Raw genomic sequence first — 18815 nt, 5'->3', positions numbered from 1 at the left:
AGCTGCTGACCACAAATGTGGGGGGGGGGGGGGAGCTGCTGACCACAAATGTGGGGGGGGGGGAGCTGCTGACCACAAGTGGGGGGGGGGAGCTGCTGACCACAAATGTGGGGGGGGGGGGGGAGCTGCTGACCACAAATGTGGGGGGGGGGGGGAGCTGCTGACCACAAATGTGGGGGGGGGGGGGAGCTGCTGACCACAAATGTGGGGGGGGGGGGGGGGGAGCTGCTGACCACAAATGTGGGGGGAATTTCAAGGATACCGTACATCGCGGTAACAGGGGTAGTCTTAAATGGCTAGTATATCCCAAACTCTATATTTTAACTCTAAAAGTTGGGGGTCGTCTTATACACCGGCAGTTACAGTAGGTTTGATTTTGTCGTACTTCTGAAAAAAATCATAACTACATGCAGGAAAATGTATACGTTTTAAAATTGTCATTTGACCCCTATAACTTTTTTTTATTTTTTTCATGTACGGGGCGGTATGAAGGCTCTAACACTGCACACACTGATCTCTTACACTGGTAATTTTTATCCCATAGGATAACATTGATCAGTGATTTTGCCGCTTGACTGCTCCTGCCTGAATCTCTGGCACGGAGCAGTCATTCGGCGATCAGACGCGGAGGAAGCAGGTACCGGACCCTCCTGATGAGTCCTAGCTGATCGGGACATCACGGTTTCACCGCGATGGTCCCAGTCAGCCCAACTGAGCTGCCAGGGGTGCATTTTTACAACTTAAGACGCGGCTATCAACTTTGAACGCCGCTTCTAAAGGGTTAACAGCTCTCAGCACCTCGATCGGTGATGCGCGCTATTAGCCACGGGTCTCGGCTGTTGTTATAGAAAGGGACTGTACTCAGGGTGTACATATATGCCCTTGGTCCTTAAGGGGTTAAAGGGGTACTCCGGTGGAAAACTTTTATTTTTTTTTTAAATCAACTGATGCCAAAAAGTTAAACAGATTTATAAATGACTTCTATAAGAAGAAAAAAAATAAAAAATTTTAATCCTTCAGTACTTATTAGCTGCTGTATACTACAGAGGAAATTTTTCTTTTTGCATTTCTTTTCTGTCTGACCACAGTGCTCTCTGCTGACACCTCTGTCCATGTCAGGAACTGTCCAGAGCAGGAAAAAATCTTCATAAGAAACCTATACTGCTCTGGACAGTTCCTAAAATGAACAGAGGTGTCAGCAGAGAGCACTGTGGTCAGACAGAAAAGAAATGCAAAAAGAAAATTTCCTCTGTAGTATACAGCAGCTAATAAGGACTGTAAGGATTAAGATTTTTTAATAGAAGTAATTTACAAATCTGAATTCGAGTAGAATACAGACATAGCGCACATCTACAATCTTGTATAATGATCTGATTGCTTCTCAGCACAATATCGAAAACTAACAGGTTGTTAGAATACATTTTTGATCAAAAAGTACGGCGTCTGTTGCTGCCGTGGCGCTGTGTCTGCGGGCGGGTGCGGCCTATAGACTGGTTTGAGAGGCATTGGGGCCGCTCTGCCAGTGGGTCGCTCCCCCCCCCGTGGGCACTGGTGTCGCGGCGGTGGTGGTCGCCGCCTGGTGCTACGCCATTTTATGCTAGGGACGTTAGGGACCCACTCTGAATAGGTGGCCTTGAATAGGTGGCCTTGACCTGTTAGTTTTCGATATTGTGCTGAGAAGCAATCAGATCATTATACAAGATTGTAGATGTGCGCTATGTCTGTATTCTACTCAAATTAATTTACAAATCTGTTTAACTTTTTGGCACCAGTTTATTAAAAAAATATATATTATTTTCCACCGCAGTACCCCTTTTAAAGGGAGATATATTGCTTTATTTTTTAGATTCTCATTCTTATTAGAGAAAAGTCCGTTCACCCACTGATTTTGGCGGGTCTCTGGACGGCGCATGGGCTCTCTCCTCACTCTGTCTAAGAAATGGCGCACGAATATTTTGGGAAGGGCCTGCTGCAAGTGGACCTCACCCTCTCACCCATGATTCCCCCCCCCCCCCCCCCCCCCCCCATGCAGGGGGAATGATAATGCGCCTTCTGGGACTGTTGGTGGCGGATGCAATCTGGGAAGACAGGGCTGTCTGAGCTTCTGCCTCATTCACTCAAGGGGCTGGAGCCGCTGTGGTTGGAGGATTGTAGTGGATACCGTACAATCAGTTGTTAGGACGTATTTCAGGATCAGTAATGTATGTACATGGTGACTACACCAGCAGAATAGCGAGTGCAGCTCTGGAGTATAATACAGGATATAAATCAGGATCAGTACAGGATAAGTAATGTATGATTTAAAGGGATACACCATTGTTTTACTGTGTTCTCCTGCATGACACCCCGGCACTCCTTGTGCACGGATTGGGGTCGATCTGCCCCCTCCATGCATCTATATGGGAGAGCGGGAGATACACAAGTATTGTACTCACGATATGTATCAGCACCTTTATGAAATATTCATCTATATTTTGTCACATTTGCGGCCATGATTTGTCTCCAGGGTAGTATAATGTGCATCCTCGGTGTAGTCTAATGAGCTTCATATAGATTCCCCGTCTCATGTCAGATCCAGGGCGGGCAGTAATGTGTTAAGTGCTGAACATTCATCTTGTTATTGGTGTATTGATTTGAAGAAAAAAGTGTTAAAATGTGTAAATTGCTTCAATGATTCTGTGCTCAGTCCTGTCAGATGTAACCGCAGCAGACAGGAAACGGGGGCAGTCATGTATATGAGCACAGGTGCTCTGGGAGGTTGGTGACCTCTGTGTTTGCTTGTGGTCTTTGCTCCTAGGCCTGGTACCTATGTTTGTGCCAGGAGGTGGGCATAGGTCAGCACTCTCCTCTAACAGTTCCAATATGGGTTAAGATTGAATATAGACAAAATACAGTACAGACCAAAAGTTTGGACACACCTTCTCATTCAGAGTTTTCTTTATTTTCATGACTATGAAAATTGTAGATTCACACTGAAGGCATCAAAACTATGAATTAACCACATATGGAATTATATACATAACAAAAAAGTGTGAAAATGTCATATTCTAGGTTTTGCAATTGCTTTCATTAGAACATTTTCTGTATTCCCTACTGAAAAAGCCAGTCAAACAACTGCCCCCCCCCCCCCTGCCTGTTTGGACACATACTAGTCCTGCTGTGTCCATGCATAATCACCTATGTCATGGACACACTTCCTTGATTGACAGCTGTGAGCGCAGGGCTCACAGCTGGGGGAAAAATCCTCCCACTGTCAGCTTGTGTCCCGCTACTGTCAGTGAGGACAAGCTGGGAGTTGTAGTTTTGCTAATGCTAGGGGAGATGTGAGCAGACAGCATACTGTGGGAGGGGGCGGAGACCTGTACAGTGAGGCCACGCCCCCTCCCTTTTTGAGAGGAATTCAGACTAGTGAGCTAAATTAAAAGTGTAATAAATAAAGGTGCTAGACAAAGATTAGATGTACATGGTTAGAGCTGGGCGGTATGACTAAAAATGTGTATCACGGTATCTTATGGCAGTTCCACGGTATTTAACGGTATTTCTCTTCCCCCCCCCCCCCCCCCCCCAATCATGTGACCTGCGAGCACTGTTCTGCTTCTCCCCCCCCCCAAAAATTATCAGCCCAGCGCTGCACTGTCCCCATCGGGGAACATGTCACCCGCAAGCGCTGCTCTCCTCGTCCTCCTGTTTGTTGCGGGCCACCGGCGCTGGAACTCTATACTGTACACTGTCCCTATGCCTGAGCTGCAAAAGATAAACAAAATAAACTTTAACTCACCTCCCGTTGGTCTGGTACCGGCTTCACCTGCTTCCTGGGGGCGGGAACGTTGGAGAGCCGTCAGCCTATCAGCGGCCGCAGCAATGTTCTGCATCGGCTGGTGATGGGTTGAGTGCACTGTCATGTAAGAAGCCGGCTTCTTACATGACAGTGCGCTCAAGCTATCACCGGCCGAGGTGAAACATCGCTGCGGCCGCTGATAGGCTGACGGCTCTCCAACGTTCCCGTCCCCAGGAAGCAGGTGAAGCCGGTACCAGACCAATGGGAGGTGAGTTAAAGTTTATTTTGTTTATCTTTTGCAGCTCAGGCATAGGGACACAGTGTACAGTATAGAGTTCCAGCGCCGGTGGCCCGCAACAAACAGGAGGACGAGGAGGAGAGTGCTTGCGGGTGACATGTGATTGGTTCCCAGATGGGGACAGCGCAGCGCTGGGCTGATAATTAATGGGGGGGGGGGGGGGGGGAGAAGCAGAACAGCGCTCGTGGGTCACATATGATTAGTTCCCCGATGTGGGGACAGCGGAGTGCAGGGTTGATAATTCATTCATTTCTGAGGAGGAAGGGCCCAACCAGTATTGCGGTATGGGAAAAATTCATATCATGCAGGACAAAACATTCGGTATGAACCGGTATACCGCCCAGCACTATACATGGTCAGGATTAGGTACTGAGTGATATATTTAAAAAAAAAATTTTTTTTTGTTGGATCTAACAGGTACGCTTTAATAAAAAAATAAGGATTTAAAAAGTCACATCAAAACTAAAATGGTACTGTTAAAAACTACAGATCGGGGCGCAAAAAATTAACTCTCATACAGGCCCATATAAAGAGAAATAAAAAGGTTATAGGGGTCAGAAAAGGACAAAATTTCCCCCCCTCATATATGTATCCTGTGATGTTACACATATAGAACTATGCAAATTAGCATGGCCAGTATTTATTTTTTTTTGCAAGAAAGGTGGCAACTAGAGATGAGCGAACTTACAGTAAATTTGATTCGTCACAAACTTCTCGGCTCGGCAGTTGATGACTTTTCCTGCATAAATTAGTTCAGCCTTCAGGTGCTCCGGTGGGCTGGAAAAGGTGGATACAGTCCAAGGAGACTTTTTCCTAGTAATGTATCCACCTTTTCCAGCCCACCGGAGCACCTGAAGGCTGAACTAATTTATGCAGGAAAAGTCATCAACTGCCGAGCCGAGAAGTTTGTGACGAATCAAATTTACTGTAAGTTCGCTCATCTCTAGTGGCAACTTTAAGTGCAAAGCCATGCCAGGCACCGAGGCCTAGCTAAGACCTTGGGCTGACCTAAAACCAATCTGCAACTTGCGAGTACATCTCGGGTAGAGCCAGTCGGACCACTAGACCACAAAGTATTGGAGCCCAAACTGTTTAAACCGTTAAATGATGGGTATTGAAATGACGCAAAAATTGTGTAGAAAAACTGTTGAAACTCAGAAAAAAGGCCATAGCCCTATAATATTCCTCTTACACCAGTACGTAGTACTTTATAAAGGCTGGTGTGGTATCACATGTCACCCCTGCAGTTCTACTGAATGTTATGATGTCTATGCTGAGTGAGGAAAATCTGCATAGAGCTAAATTGGTACGGTAAGTGTATTCCAAAAGTCTCTCATTTTAGGATTTTCTTAGGCTCTAGGCATGTTAACTCATTGCACCTATTTATTTCTGTGATTTCACCCCAAGGCTTGCTTCATGGTAATGTCACAGAAGATCCATTCTTCTTTCAGTTTGAGGGAGACATTGGAATGGTTTGCAGGAGAAAGTCTGAATCATTTAGAGGAATAGTTTAATCATGTTTCCCCCTTTTCCTCAGACTGGTGGGGGAGGCTGCACCCTGAGCATTAGCTGTTACATGTCTATTAATGCCTAAATGAAGGATAGTAAGGCCTTTTATGAAAGTTATAAAATAAAAATAATCTTTTTGTTCTGTAATATCCGGTCAGCAGATGGAGTTGTGAGAGGAGTAAATCACCGTGAAATGCTTCCAATCCGTGAGGTCATGTGACTGTTTGGGCCTGTCTTAATTTACAGATTATGACCATTTGCCAGAAGAAACTGTAAGCATTGTAAATCCTCGCAGTTTAGAGGCCTTCCTAATTTGTAAAGCAGTCTATAGACTGGGCCATACAAGCTTGTTATTGTTTCACTATACATAAATGTAGATGTCCTTTTTTCATACAGAAAGCTATTTTCTGTTACTCTGTACATTCAGCAAATACAGTGACAGATTTGCTTAGCAAATACATCAAAAACGTAAAGCCAAAACACAGTTTCATGCATAATCTATAGGCTACTAAACAAACAAAATATATATCATAATATAAAGGAAAACAGTCACCCAAATCAAGTTAAAAAGTTATAGTGTGAGGGAACAGGAGTCCAACGAGGGGGTCATTTACTTAAAGGGGTACTCCGCTGCTCAGCGTTTGGAACAAACTGTTCCGAACGCAGGAGCCGGCGCTGTGAGATCGTGGCGTCATAGCCCTGCCCCCTCAATGTTATGCCCCACCCCCTCAATGCAAGTCTTTGGGAGGGGGCGTGACGACTGTCACGCCCCCTCCCATAGACTTGCATTGAGGGGGCGGACGAGTGACATCATGAGGGGCAGGGCTATGACATCACTGCTCCAGCGTTAGGAACAGTTTGTTCAAGAGTGGGATAGGGGATAAGATGTCTTGCAGCAGAGTACCCCTTTAAGTCAATGCAGTGTGTGTATATATATATATATATATATATATATATATATATATATATATATATATATATATATATATATATAAATATGTGTTCTTGGCTCTCATTGGAAAGTGTTGGCACAGGAAAGGCTTGGGATTGAGTATGGTGTGTATACTATTATTTTTATTTTTTTTTAGGCTGTTTTAATCTCTATTTTTACTGGATCTTCCCCTTTTTTTATTTATTTTTTATTTTTTTTCTGATTAGCTGCAGAATTATCTGCAGCAGAGCCTTTAGGCCATGTTCGTTCACACATGGCCTAATTCCACTCTGAAAATTGTTTTCAATGGGATTCTGCTGCCCTGTGCCCACAGCCGAATTTCCGCGGCAGAAACATCTTCCGCGAAAATCTTGATTCCGGCCTCCACTGAAAGAATTGATGTGTCAATCCTTTCGGCAGAATCTGCTCGGTAATGCATTGCAGTCTATGGAAATCTCGCATTTAGGATCAGTCCTATCGCCGGCATGTTCCAGTGCTGGCACCCACTATTGGCCTAATGTCCATTCTGCAAAATTTCTGCCTTGTGAAAATGGCCATGGACGTACCTGCAACCTCTTTTGTATGGAATCGGAGGCATATGGAGGTGCCTTAGGACTCCATACACCAGTGGTCACCGCAGTGCGGACCTCCAGCTTTTGCAAAACAACAACTCCCAGCATGCCCGGACAGCCATTGACCGAAATGCATTGGTGTCTATGGAGCATTTCGGAGAGGTCCTATGGTCCGCATGTTCAAGCTGGCACCCTCTATTTGCCGAATGTCCTTTCTGCATATTTTCCACTGTGTGAACATGGCCTTAGGCTTACTTAGGCAACTTTTTGTATGGAATCGGAGGCATATGGAGGTGCCTTGGTACTCCATACACCAATGGTGTCCGATCTGTGGACCTCCAGCTGTTGCAAAACTACAACTCCCAGCATGCTGGGAGTTGTAGTTTTGCAACAGCTGGAGGTCCACAGTTAAGAGACCACCGCCATACACCTTTCTTGTGTGCGCTACTGTAGCTTCATACAATACGGAGCCATAAAACTGCCCTGTGCACATGGTCTTAGAGCATTTGTGGCATCTTAAAGGGGTACTCCGGTGCTTAGACATCTTATCCCCTATCCAAAGGACAGGGGATAAGATGCCTGATCGCGGGAGTCCCGCCGCTGGGGACCCCCGAGATCATGCATGTGGCACCCCGTTTGTAATCAGTCCCTGGAGCGTGTTCGCTCCGAGACTGATTACCGGCGACTACAGGGCGGGCGGCGTGTTACGTCACGCCCCCGTGTGACAGCTATCACGCCCCCTCCCGTAGGCTTGCTTTGAGGGGCGGAGCGTGACGTCACACGCCGCCCGCCCTGTAGTCGCCGGTAATCAGTCCCGGAGCAAACACGCTCCGGGGACTGATTACAAACGGGGTGCCGCGTGCATGATCCCGGGGGTCCCCAGTGGCGGGACTCCCGCGATCAGGCATCTTATCCCCTATCCTTTGGATAGGGGATAAATGTCTAAGCACCGGAGTACCCCTTTAATGTTCCCTATTGTTGCCTAATAAATGGCCTCGGAGTAGGAGTGTACGTATCCAGTTGGAACTTGGAAAGCTCAGACATTTGGAATTTCCTATTTACGCAATTTATGTTCTTGAAGTTACATGGAGAATATAAACAGTGATTTTAGGAGCAGAAAATGTGTTTTCATTTAATTACTGGAGATGAGCGACGATTCGGCCTCCAAGTCTCTCTCTCTCCGCTATCCTCAGGAGCGTCCTCCGGAAGCCGCCTGTTCTCAATTATGTCTATTGGATTCTCAGCTAAAATAGAAGCCCCGATCTCTACTAGTCTGTACTGCGCTATTACGTGGTAAATGTTCATGCGTAGTAATAGGGTGAGACATTGTGGAGGAGATTTATCAAAACCTGTCCATGGGGAAAGTTGCCCAGTTGAGTTGCCCATAGCAACCAATCAGATCGCTTCTTTCATTTTTGAAAAGGCCTCTGAAAAATGAAAGAAGCGATCTGATTGGTTGCTATGGGCAACTCAACAACTTCCTCTGGACAGGTTTTCATAAATCTCCCCTTGTATTTTTACATTTTCATGTATTGCTGCTACAAATGAACTGACTGCAGCAGAAAAATATAAAAAAAGTTTTTATTATTTTTTTTTTTTGTTTTAAAGAAAAACTGTCCACCAGGTCACTGACACTAAACCAATAAACTTGGCTATAGTGTGGATGAACAGGAGTCCAAATGGCTTCGCTTAAAAAAATCGGTCCAGTTGTTCCTTAGATTTCGGCTCCACATGATCTTTGGCTATATTCACTCAATTGCGCCCTACAGGCCCTGACGGCTGGCCATCCCTGCCTCTGTCAGTCCCCTTACATAGCCACCCCCTCCATTTAAGGAGTACTCCCACTGTAAAACATTTTTAAATCAACTGCTGCCAGAAAGTTAAACAGATTTGTAAATTACTTAAAATCTTAACCCTTCCAGTACTTAACAACTGCTGTATGTTCCAGAGGAAGTCCTCTTCTTTTTGAATTTCCTTTCTGACTGACCACAGTGCTCTCTGCTGACACCTCTGTCCATGTCAGCAACTGTCCAGAGCAGGAACAAATCCCCATAGCAAACCTCTCATGTTCCTAAAATGGACAGAGGTGTCAACAGAGAACACTGTGGTCAGACAGAAAGGAAATTCAAAAAGAAAAGCACTTCCTGTGAAGCATACAGCAGCTGATAAGTACTGGAAGGATTAAGATTTTTAAATAGAAGTAATTTACAAATCTGAGTAACTTTCTGGCATCAGATTATTTGGGGGAAAAAAAAAAGGTTTCCAGGGGAGTATCCCTTTTAGTATATTCATCTTCAGTGACTCCTCGTCCTAGTGATGTGGGGTCGCTGGTCACGAGAGCGCATGCGCTGGCGGAATATATACAGCCGTAATGATGTGAGTGCTGTGTTTGCTACAGAGCCCTTACGTGACTGGCAACTCCACAACACTAGGACGTGGAGTCGTAGAAGATGAATATGTTAATTGAGAGGCGGCTGTGTAAGGAGACAGACAGAGACATTGGTGGCCAGCCGGCAGGGTCCCGCCTCTAGCGCACAATTGACTGAATATAGCCAAAGATCTAATGGAGCCGAAATGTAAGAAACAGCTGGACTGATTTTTGTAAGTGAACCCTTTTTGGACTCCTGGTCACTCAGCCTAATCACCCACACTAAACCCGATACACTGAATTATAGTGTGACTGACCAGGAATCCAAAAGGGTTCACTTACAAAAATCAGCCCAGTTGCTTCTTGGATTTCAGCTCCAGAAGATCTTTGGCTATATTCAGTCAATTGCACGCTAGAGGCGGGACCCTGCCGGCTGGCCGCCCCTGCCTCTGCCCGTCGTCTTACACATCCGCTCTGAGAGCTGTCTGTTTCCACCAGCCCGTGCGCTCTCGCTACAGAGTGGAGCGCTCACATGACAGTCGACCCCACGTCACTAGGATGTGGAGTCGCAGAAGATGAATATGTTAATTGAGGGAGCAGTTGTGTAAGTAGACGGACAGAGGCAGGGGCGGCCAGCCGGCAGGGTCCCGCCTTTAGCGTGCAATTAACTGAATATAGCCAAAGATCTTCTGGAGCTGAAATCCAAGATGCAACTGGGCTGATTTTTGTAAGTGAACCCTTTTGGACTCCTGGTCACTCGCACTATAATTCTGTGTATTGGGTTTAGTGTGGGTGATTAAGCTGACAGTTTTCCTTTTAAAGTTCCAAACACTTAAAATACATATATAAAAGATGGTAGTAACTGAAAAATGGGGCATACTGGGGATAAACAGAGTAAAAATAATTACAATTATATGTGCAATATCATCCAACACACCATAGGAGTGCAATGTGAAGAAGGGTATACAAAGTATACATAAAAAGATCACAATAAAAGAGCAAAATACATTATACAGAATAGGATACCCGCATGTAATCAAACACTCGATCACCACCAGAATGCCCGCCCATATGGTTGTTCCGCAATAGTTCCTTCCGTGGTTATCCAACAAATCAATTAACTGGAGATCTATATACCATATAAACCAATCAGATTGCAGGCAGATTTGGGGATTACCTAGTGCATGGTGTGTTGGATTTGTAATTTTTGTTTTACTCTGTACATCCCCAGTACGCCCCGATTTTCAATTGCTACCATCTCTTTTATATATGTATTTTAAGTGTGTGTCTCTGATGTTTAGAATTTTAAAGAGTACCTGTCATCAAACCATATTTTCTAATACCCCTAACTACTCCTAACACCCCTCCTGCCCCAAAAAAAAAAATAAAATTCTGAGCTTTAAAAAGCTCTGTATCATACCTTTCCCCTTGCTCACATTGTGTGAGCTCCTGGCAGAAGAAAATGGGTGTTCCCCAGCAGGGGCAATGTCACTTTCACACACTTAGGGGTATCACTATTTTATTGTGTTCACATTTGCACAGCTTTTCACATCACACTTTCACTCTTCACAGATTCCCATGAATAATATTGTGATAACTCTCAGAGATATACTTATTTAATAGGAGATATTGGTAACGCTATTTAAATAGACTATATGTGTCCTAGAATGTTTATATGTCTTTCCATTGCAGTAAGGCAGGGCTTTGGGGTGATCTGCCCGGACCCAATATAGTGGCAAGGTGGCAGTGTGCTTGGGTGCTCATGCCTGGGTCTTCTGTTGCGCCGGACCACTTCCTCCTCCCCCGGGTGACGTCGCTACTCGCGGCTGATCCCGCGAGATTACTTGTTTCCGGCGATACAGAGACGCCGGGCGTGACACGCCAAGCGCCATAACAGGAGGCGCCAACGCAAGTTTTTCAGCAATTGGTCAGTGCCGAGGGCCCCCCGGATATATATAGCTCCTGTTGTCCCCCCTCCTCATCACTCCCAGACGAAACGTAATGAAACGCATTGAAGTGTGAGGTGGGGGAACACCGGAGTTGGAGATAATGCATATATTGGTTAGTACTCTGATGTAGTTATAGTGACCACTGTGCCTTATGATATGATGGGGATTATGCCTTATTACATGTGAATGCTGCTCTAAAAGCCATTGTAGCCATTACCATATAGTACTTGAGCACTTTCTCTTACTGGGGCATATCTGTGTCCATTGTGATATTTTTTTATTGGTCACCACTATAGTACTTTTTAGTGTGTGGAGTGTGACATATTGCAATAACTAAATACCTATATGGTGTACATCAGTAAGTTTTCTAGCTAACTTATAGCATATTGCTTTGCAATTTAGCATTACCTCAATCTATTTGTCACTCCATATACATTATCAATTGCATTTATCTGGTGTTACCCCACCACACGTTTTTAAATTGTCTGTCTGTGCGGTATATGTTTTTATGGGGTGGGATTTTCATTGTTGTCCGGTGTGTGTGTGTGTGTGTATATATATATATATATATATATATATATATATATATATATATATATATATATATATCACACATTATTATATCGAATAAAATTTGATATTGATTATTTGTTGTGGACTTCAATTCTTTAGATCTAGGGGTCCGATTTATGTAGGTTTTTATGCGATGTCACTGAATCCTGTGAGAGCTGTACCTTTCCATTCTCCACACGCATGGGTGGGGGTGTTGGACAGACGCTGGGATCCACCGCAATCTCCGGGCAGCACAAAAATGTTAAAAAATGTCTCGCATGAGATGTCGAGGGCGGAGAACCCCATCAATATTGCTGCTATAGGCTGCATTTGTCAATCACTCTTTCACTGGGGGAATATGTGGACCTTTTTTTTTTTTTTTTTTTTTTTTTTTTCCTCTTACATTTTGTCCATTAAAGAAGTTCCAATGGCCTGGTCACACACGAGTGATGAATTAAAGGGGTTACCTACATTGGACAATTCCTACTTGTCAGAAGCCATCCCCTAATGGAATCCCAGTGATCATCTGTAGGAACCTGACAGTAAATGTGCAGTTTTCCTGCAGCACTCCCACAGGACACATGAAGAATTACATAGCAGTGCAAATTCACATCAATGAGGTGTATACGTAATGCAAGACTGGACAGGTCCTCCAGAGCAGTAGACTTTCTCTGTAACTAAGAGGTGAGGATCCTCATCATTTGGAGTCCCCTCTTCAGTGGTCCTTCATTGGACAACCCCTTTATTCTCTATCCACAGGATAGGGAATAAGAGTCTGATTGTGGGGGGTCTAAACACTAGGACCTTCCTCATTCTGCAGAACGGGGCTTAGACTGCAGACTGTATATGTTCCATTCTCTGTATGGGAGTGCCGGAGATGTGCTGTCCACTAGTATTTTAGTGATTCCTTAGAAATCAATGGCCGTGGCCCCCCACAATTACATACTTATCCCCTATCCTGTTGATAGAGGATAAGTTGTCTTACAGTGGACATCCTCTTCAACTCAGTCTTACTTATTGTGTATACATTGTGTTTTCTAACCTGGACAGCCCCATTTAAGTTTCCTCCTTTCCCAAATGACAATTTTACATTTTCACCGTTAATTTTACATTTTCACCGTTTCAAGTGTTACTGTCATGTCAACAGACATGTCAAATTGTTGATCGTATCTGGTCTCGCTCCTGAGACCAGCTGCAATCGTGAGCTACTAGCCGGGGAAGCGGGCGACATTGCGCTCCACTCCCTGCGTGGCTAAGAGATCAGTCCATTTCTCTGCATAGATTTCTTTGAGATCCGATGCGATCAGTAACTTTTGATATGTCTGATGGACAGTAGTTTCTAATGACAGTAACTCTTCAAAGATCGTAACATGCAACATCCAAGTAAGGCTGATTGATAATTGTTTATGGGGTTGTCTCATGTCACAAAGTCAGCCCCTATTTACAGGATAGGGTATAACCAGCGGATCGGTCACAGTCTGACAGCTGGGACCACTGTCGATCCAGGGAATGCAGGAAAACTGTAAACACCGTTCTTGTACAGCTAGTGATCTATTAATTTTCTATGGGGGTGTCCAAACATTACTGTGGTTTATGTGTAGACTGTGACTATGGGATATGTTTGTGGTCCTTTGGACTGTAGCGGGGAAGGCTTATAGTAATTGATGACTGGTTGACCAAATCTTCGATCTCTCTACAGATGGATTTACAGCGTGCCTAGGCAAAGGAGGAGCGTCCAACTTATCGTACCGTTTTTAAGGTAATACAATTATTGGATATTGATGTTTTTAAATGTCACTTGCTGAGGCAGCATTTGGCGCTGAAGTATGGCGCACACAGTCAAGGCCATACGGGGAGAAAAACCAGCCCAGAAAATAATAATAAATAATAATTAATACAAATAATTTATGCAAATGATGATAAATAATAAAATACAATCCCCATAGCATAAATCAGAGTTTTCCGACCAGGGTGCCTCCAGCTGTTCCAAAAATACAACTCCCAGCCAAAGGCTGTCTGGGTATGCTGGGAGTTTTGGAAAAGCTGGAGGCACTATGGTTGTGGAAACACTGGCATAACATCATTATTTTCTTGTCTTTAAAAGGGAATACATTCAATTCAAAGGGGTACTCTGGTTAAAAAAAAAAAAAAGTTTGGTAAATCAACTTGTGCCAGAAAGTTAAACATTTGTGTAATAATCTTTATCCTTCCAGTACTTATCAGCTGCTGTGTACTACAGAGGAAGTTGTGTAATTCTCTCCAGTCTGCTACCACCTCTGTCCGTGTCAGGAACGGTCCGGAGCAGGAGAGTTTTTGCTATGGGGATTGGCTCCTCTTCTGGACAGTTCCTAACACACAGAGGTGGCAGCAGAGAGCACTGTGGTCAGATTGAAAGAACTACACAACTTCTTCTGTAGTATACAGCAACTGATAAGTACTGGAAGGATTAAGATATATAGAAGTAATTTACAAATCTGTTTAACTTTCTGGCACCATTTGATTTAACATTATGTACCATAGATCTCTCACTCTGACTTGACTAGCCCAGCCAGCCATCACGGGCAGGCATAGCGCTCTTCACTGCACTTTGTCACATGAGGTGAAAGGACACAGCTGCAGCGCTAGGAAAGCCTGCCATTTGATTCGGCAAGCTTCCATAAAAGATCTATGTGCAGGCTGTGCCCGGAAATGTTTGGCCTCAGGTGGCCAAACATTAGGTTTGGGTGGTGGGCCGGTGGTCTACCGGAATTTTTTTTTTTTTTTTTTTTTATATAAACAATAAGGGATCACAAACTGTTCTGATGTGTATCTAGCATCACAGAGATCATGCTTATAATTATTTCACGCTCCAAAAATTATGAAATTGAAGTTTTAATGAAATTTGCCAAAATTTGTTCACACCTGTGAAAATTTTGTATGTAGAAACAAGCCAACCGGCACTACTGAGCTGCAAAAAATATGGATAAATAGGCACAGTCCAGGGTCCCTTTATGCAGGTTTCGGGCCAAAAATACAAGCAGGGATATGGAGGTGCTAACAGTCCAGAAATACAGCATAATAGAACAGTAGAAGGAATGAGAGTTGCACTCACCGCAGACACTGCAGGATCTTTTTCAAAACAGGATTTATTTCGTGTTGCAGACAAGGTTACAAATCACGCAGTGTAGGGAAGGGGGAGAACAGACCTCAGCTCCGAGGAGCTGATAAGAATCGGCTATGAACCGTTTCGCAGATAAAACTGCTTGTTCACGCCTATCTGCGAAACGATTCGTAGCTGATTCTTATCAGCTGCTCGGAGCTGAGGTCTGTTCTCCCCCTTCCCTACACTGCGTGATTTGTAACCTTGTCTGCAACACGAAATAAATCCTGTTTTGAAAAAGATCCTGCAGTGTCTGCGGTGAGTGCAACTCTCATTCTTTCTATTGTTCACACCTGTGACTGCATTACCTAGATGATGTTTGCATAGTGTTAGGGGGTTTGCAACATTTGAAGGTAAAGTCCACATTTTGAGTATTTTCAGACAAAACTTGGAGTAGGTCCAAAACACAGACAAAATGTTAAAATCTTTCCATTATAGTTCTTCTATGTGGTTCTACTCCTGGTTTTGGCTAAAATTCTTAACAAAATACTAAATGTGAGCCTAGACTAATTTAGTTTCAGCATCCAGAATTAAAGGGGTAGTCCAGTGGTGAAAAACTTATCCCTATCCTAAGGATAGGGGATAAGTTTGAGATCGCGGGGGGTCCGACCGCTGGGGCCCCCTGCGATCACCTGTACGGAGCCCCGACAACCCACGGGAAGGGGGCGTGTCGACCTCCGCACGAAGCGGCGGCCGACACGCCCCCTCAATACATCTCCATGGCAGAGCCGGAGATTGCCGAAGGCAGCGCTTCGGCTTTCCCATAGAGTTGTATTGAGGGGGTGTGTCGGCCGCCGCTTCGTGCGGAGGTCGACACGCCCCCTTCCCGCGGGCTGTCGGGGCTCCGTACAGGAGATCGCAGGGGGCCCCAGTGGTCGGACCCCCCGCAATCTCAAACTTATCCCCTATCCTTAGGATAGGGGATAAGTTGTTGACCACTGGGTCACCACTGGACTACTCCTTTAAGGGGGGGGGGGCTACTACCAGTTTATTATACGGCTTTGGTTAGGTCGGGTCTTACTGCTGCATTTTGTATCACCAGAGATTACTAGTACCCATACTGGTCTCCGCGCTCCTGTGGTGATCGTCATATTCTTCCCCTATGCCGCTCTCTACCAGCACTTTTGGCCTCCTGTATTTCTCAAGGGAATATGGCTGATCCCTAGAGAAATGTATAGGACATATATTTACTGCTCTGGATTTTTTTTTTTCTTTTAGGGCAGGGTCCCTTGTGCTGTATTTTGCTGCATATTTTCCTATCCATTTAAGTCAGAGTAGCTAAATTGACTTCAATGTGTAGGAAAATCTGCATCAAAATATGGCGTGTTTGACACTACCCATAAAGCGTTTATCCAGCTAAATAAAATGGATACCCTACCTAGAGTGTCGGATTGCCGGGGATTGGACTGTTGGGAGAGCGGAACAGGGCCTCAGCTGTCCCTGTGCATATAGTGGTGGGGTCAGCACAGGCTCCATACAATGTCGGAGTGCACTGGCGTTAATCTGGCATCTCGGGCACTTGCAGAGTATCTAATGCTCCATGTACTTAGCACATCTAGACCGCCCCATTCTTAGACTTATGTCCTGTGGATAGGGGATAAGCTTAGTTATTTTTATTTTTTTTGGCTGGGCAACACTTTTAAGACCTTGTTTGCTGGGGACATAGCTACAGAATGTACACACGCCAACTAAATATAAGTAGTGATTATGGTATTTTAAGCTTGGCCTATGTGGGGAGGAAACCTGCACCAAATCCACTGCAGAATGAGCTTGCGGCAGCATTTTCCTATCTCCGCATGGCATATATCTGCAGCATGTGGATGAGATCCGCCACAGGTTTTCCTTGGGCTTATCTGTAGATGAAATCCGCAGTGGTTGTATCGTGTGTGACTTTACGGAGCTTCTTCTGAGCATCATTAGTATAGAAGTGCCATCAGTTTTACCTGAGCGAGCGTGTTGTTTCTTGTTGCACTTGTCATATTTGATAAGAAGAATTTTTCAGACCGTCGGCTCTGTCACTGCTTGTATTATACGGTGGGAATCCAGGTCATGCCAGTTACTGTGAGATATGCTGTAGATCACATCGGCCTTACTGCAGTGCAGGTGCATGACAGCGCACTACAAGCAGTGACATTCTCTGCACCTGCCTTTTGGGCGGCTGGCAATGCTGACAGGACAGGGGTGTTCCTGTGGTTTAACACCCATTAGATGTTTAGTAAAGTGTGAAGAAGGATCTTGAACTTGTATATTCACTGTATAACATCTTACAGAACTTTAAGTAGCTGGTGCTCCTATTGTTTATATTTAAGACTGGTGTTACCATTGGTAAATAGAAACCGTCCTCCCCTTCAAAGGCTCGTAATCTAGCGAGAGATCAGAAAAGCACTGAGCAAGTTGTGGTTAATAGATAAAAATATATGCATTTTCTTTTATCTTCTCCATGAACTTCCTCCTTGTTTGCCAAAGAGTCTTCACTTTGACTCAGAATCAAGCAATGCTCTGTCTCACTCTGCCTTTCGCCTTCAGTGTTTCTTGTGTCACTTTATAGGGAACTTGTAATCCCTTTTATGCTGTCTGAACCAGGGGTCATCAGGATGGTCAACATCAGCTTCTCCCCTCTCCACCAGCCTTGATAGACCTTTTTCTAACCCAAAGAGGAAAAGGTCTATCAGTCAAGGCTGGAACCCGTTAGGGACGACCCTGATGACTTGTGGTTCAGGCAGCAAGAACGCAGTGACCCGTTCCCTTTAGGGTGTATTCACATGTACAGTATCCAGCTCATATCTGATGTGCATGATTTGAAGTTGCAGATTTTTGTGTGAACTAAATGACTGAACACTGCATAAAATCTACAGCTTCAATTCCCCCACATCAAATATGCGCAGAATACTGTACGTGTGAATACACTCTTAGTGTATAGTCTCTCAGAGCGCTTCTGCAGCTTATTTCAAGCTGCATTTGCTTAAACTGCAGTCGCAAGAGTGAGCTCCCTGCTTCTGCTGTGTAGCTCTGTGAGTCGTCTTATTGCCGGTGGAAAATCTTCTGCTACAGGCGAACACACATAGCTACCCAGCCGCAGCAAAGAGCTCGCTCATGTGACTGCCGTTTGACTGCGCATCTGACGCGTGAAATATGCTTAAGGTGCGCCCCATGTGACATACCTTTTTAAAGTGCTTCCACACGGGATCGGTAGCAGAATTGCATGTGTGGGAGCTGCATAAACAGCATAGCACCACAAGCTACTCTTGCTGTAACATCCCATAAATGTCTAGAAGTTAATATGCCTAGACAGTTTGACTTGCAATGTGAACAAAGCCATGGCTACTATTAAACAAAATCTCAGCTATTTCATGAGGTAAAGATTCGAGGGTTACATAGCATTAATGGTTAGTCATTGACTTTTTCTCTCGAAGGCAGTGTTTCCCAACCAGGGTGCCCCCAGCTGTTCCTAAACTACAACTTAACATGCTGGAAGTTGTAGTTTTGCAACAGCTGAAGGCACCCGGGGTACCGCTTGTGCATCCGCGATCATAGTTGTGGGATTCCAAGGAAGGTCCTAGTCTAGTGACACGATTGAGATCTTCCTTGACATCCAAGTTTATAGGATCACATTGCTGCGGCTGGCAGCGCAGTGAGGTCGGGGATAGCTGACGCAACGGCAGCTGACATTGGCTATTCCCACCCTCAGAAGGTCCTACAACAGGACTAGATTACATTGA

At 44.8% G+C, this 18815-nt stretch overlaps 1 protein-coding gene across 4 annotated transcripts in view; it reads left to right on the top strand.

The window, feature by feature from the left end:
* Positions 1–18815, top strand: part of NCK1 (NCK adaptor protein 1) — a 117212-nt gene that overhangs the window by 23240 nt on the left and 75157 nt on the right. For 3 of the 4 annotated variants that reach the window (XM_056564367.1, XM_056564365.1, XM_056564363.1), the window contains exon 2: positions 13657–13716. The gene's annotated coding sequence lies outside the window, so the exon portion shown is untranslated. Of the gene's footprint in view, positions 1–5834; positions 5858–13656; positions 13717–18815 lie in introns of those variants that run through there. The other variant, XM_056564366.1, reaches the window with a different exon arrangement.

Source organism: Hyla sarda, chromosome 3 (genome assembly GCF_029499605.1).
Source record: "Hyla sarda isolate aHylSar1 chromosome 3, aHylSar1.hap1, whole genome shotgun sequence".
In the NCBI taxonomy this organism is placed as follows: domain Eukaryota; kingdom Metazoa; phylum Chordata; class Amphibia; order Anura; family Hylidae; genus Hyla; species Hyla sarda.
This window is presented reverse-complemented; position numbering and strand designations above follow the sequence as displayed.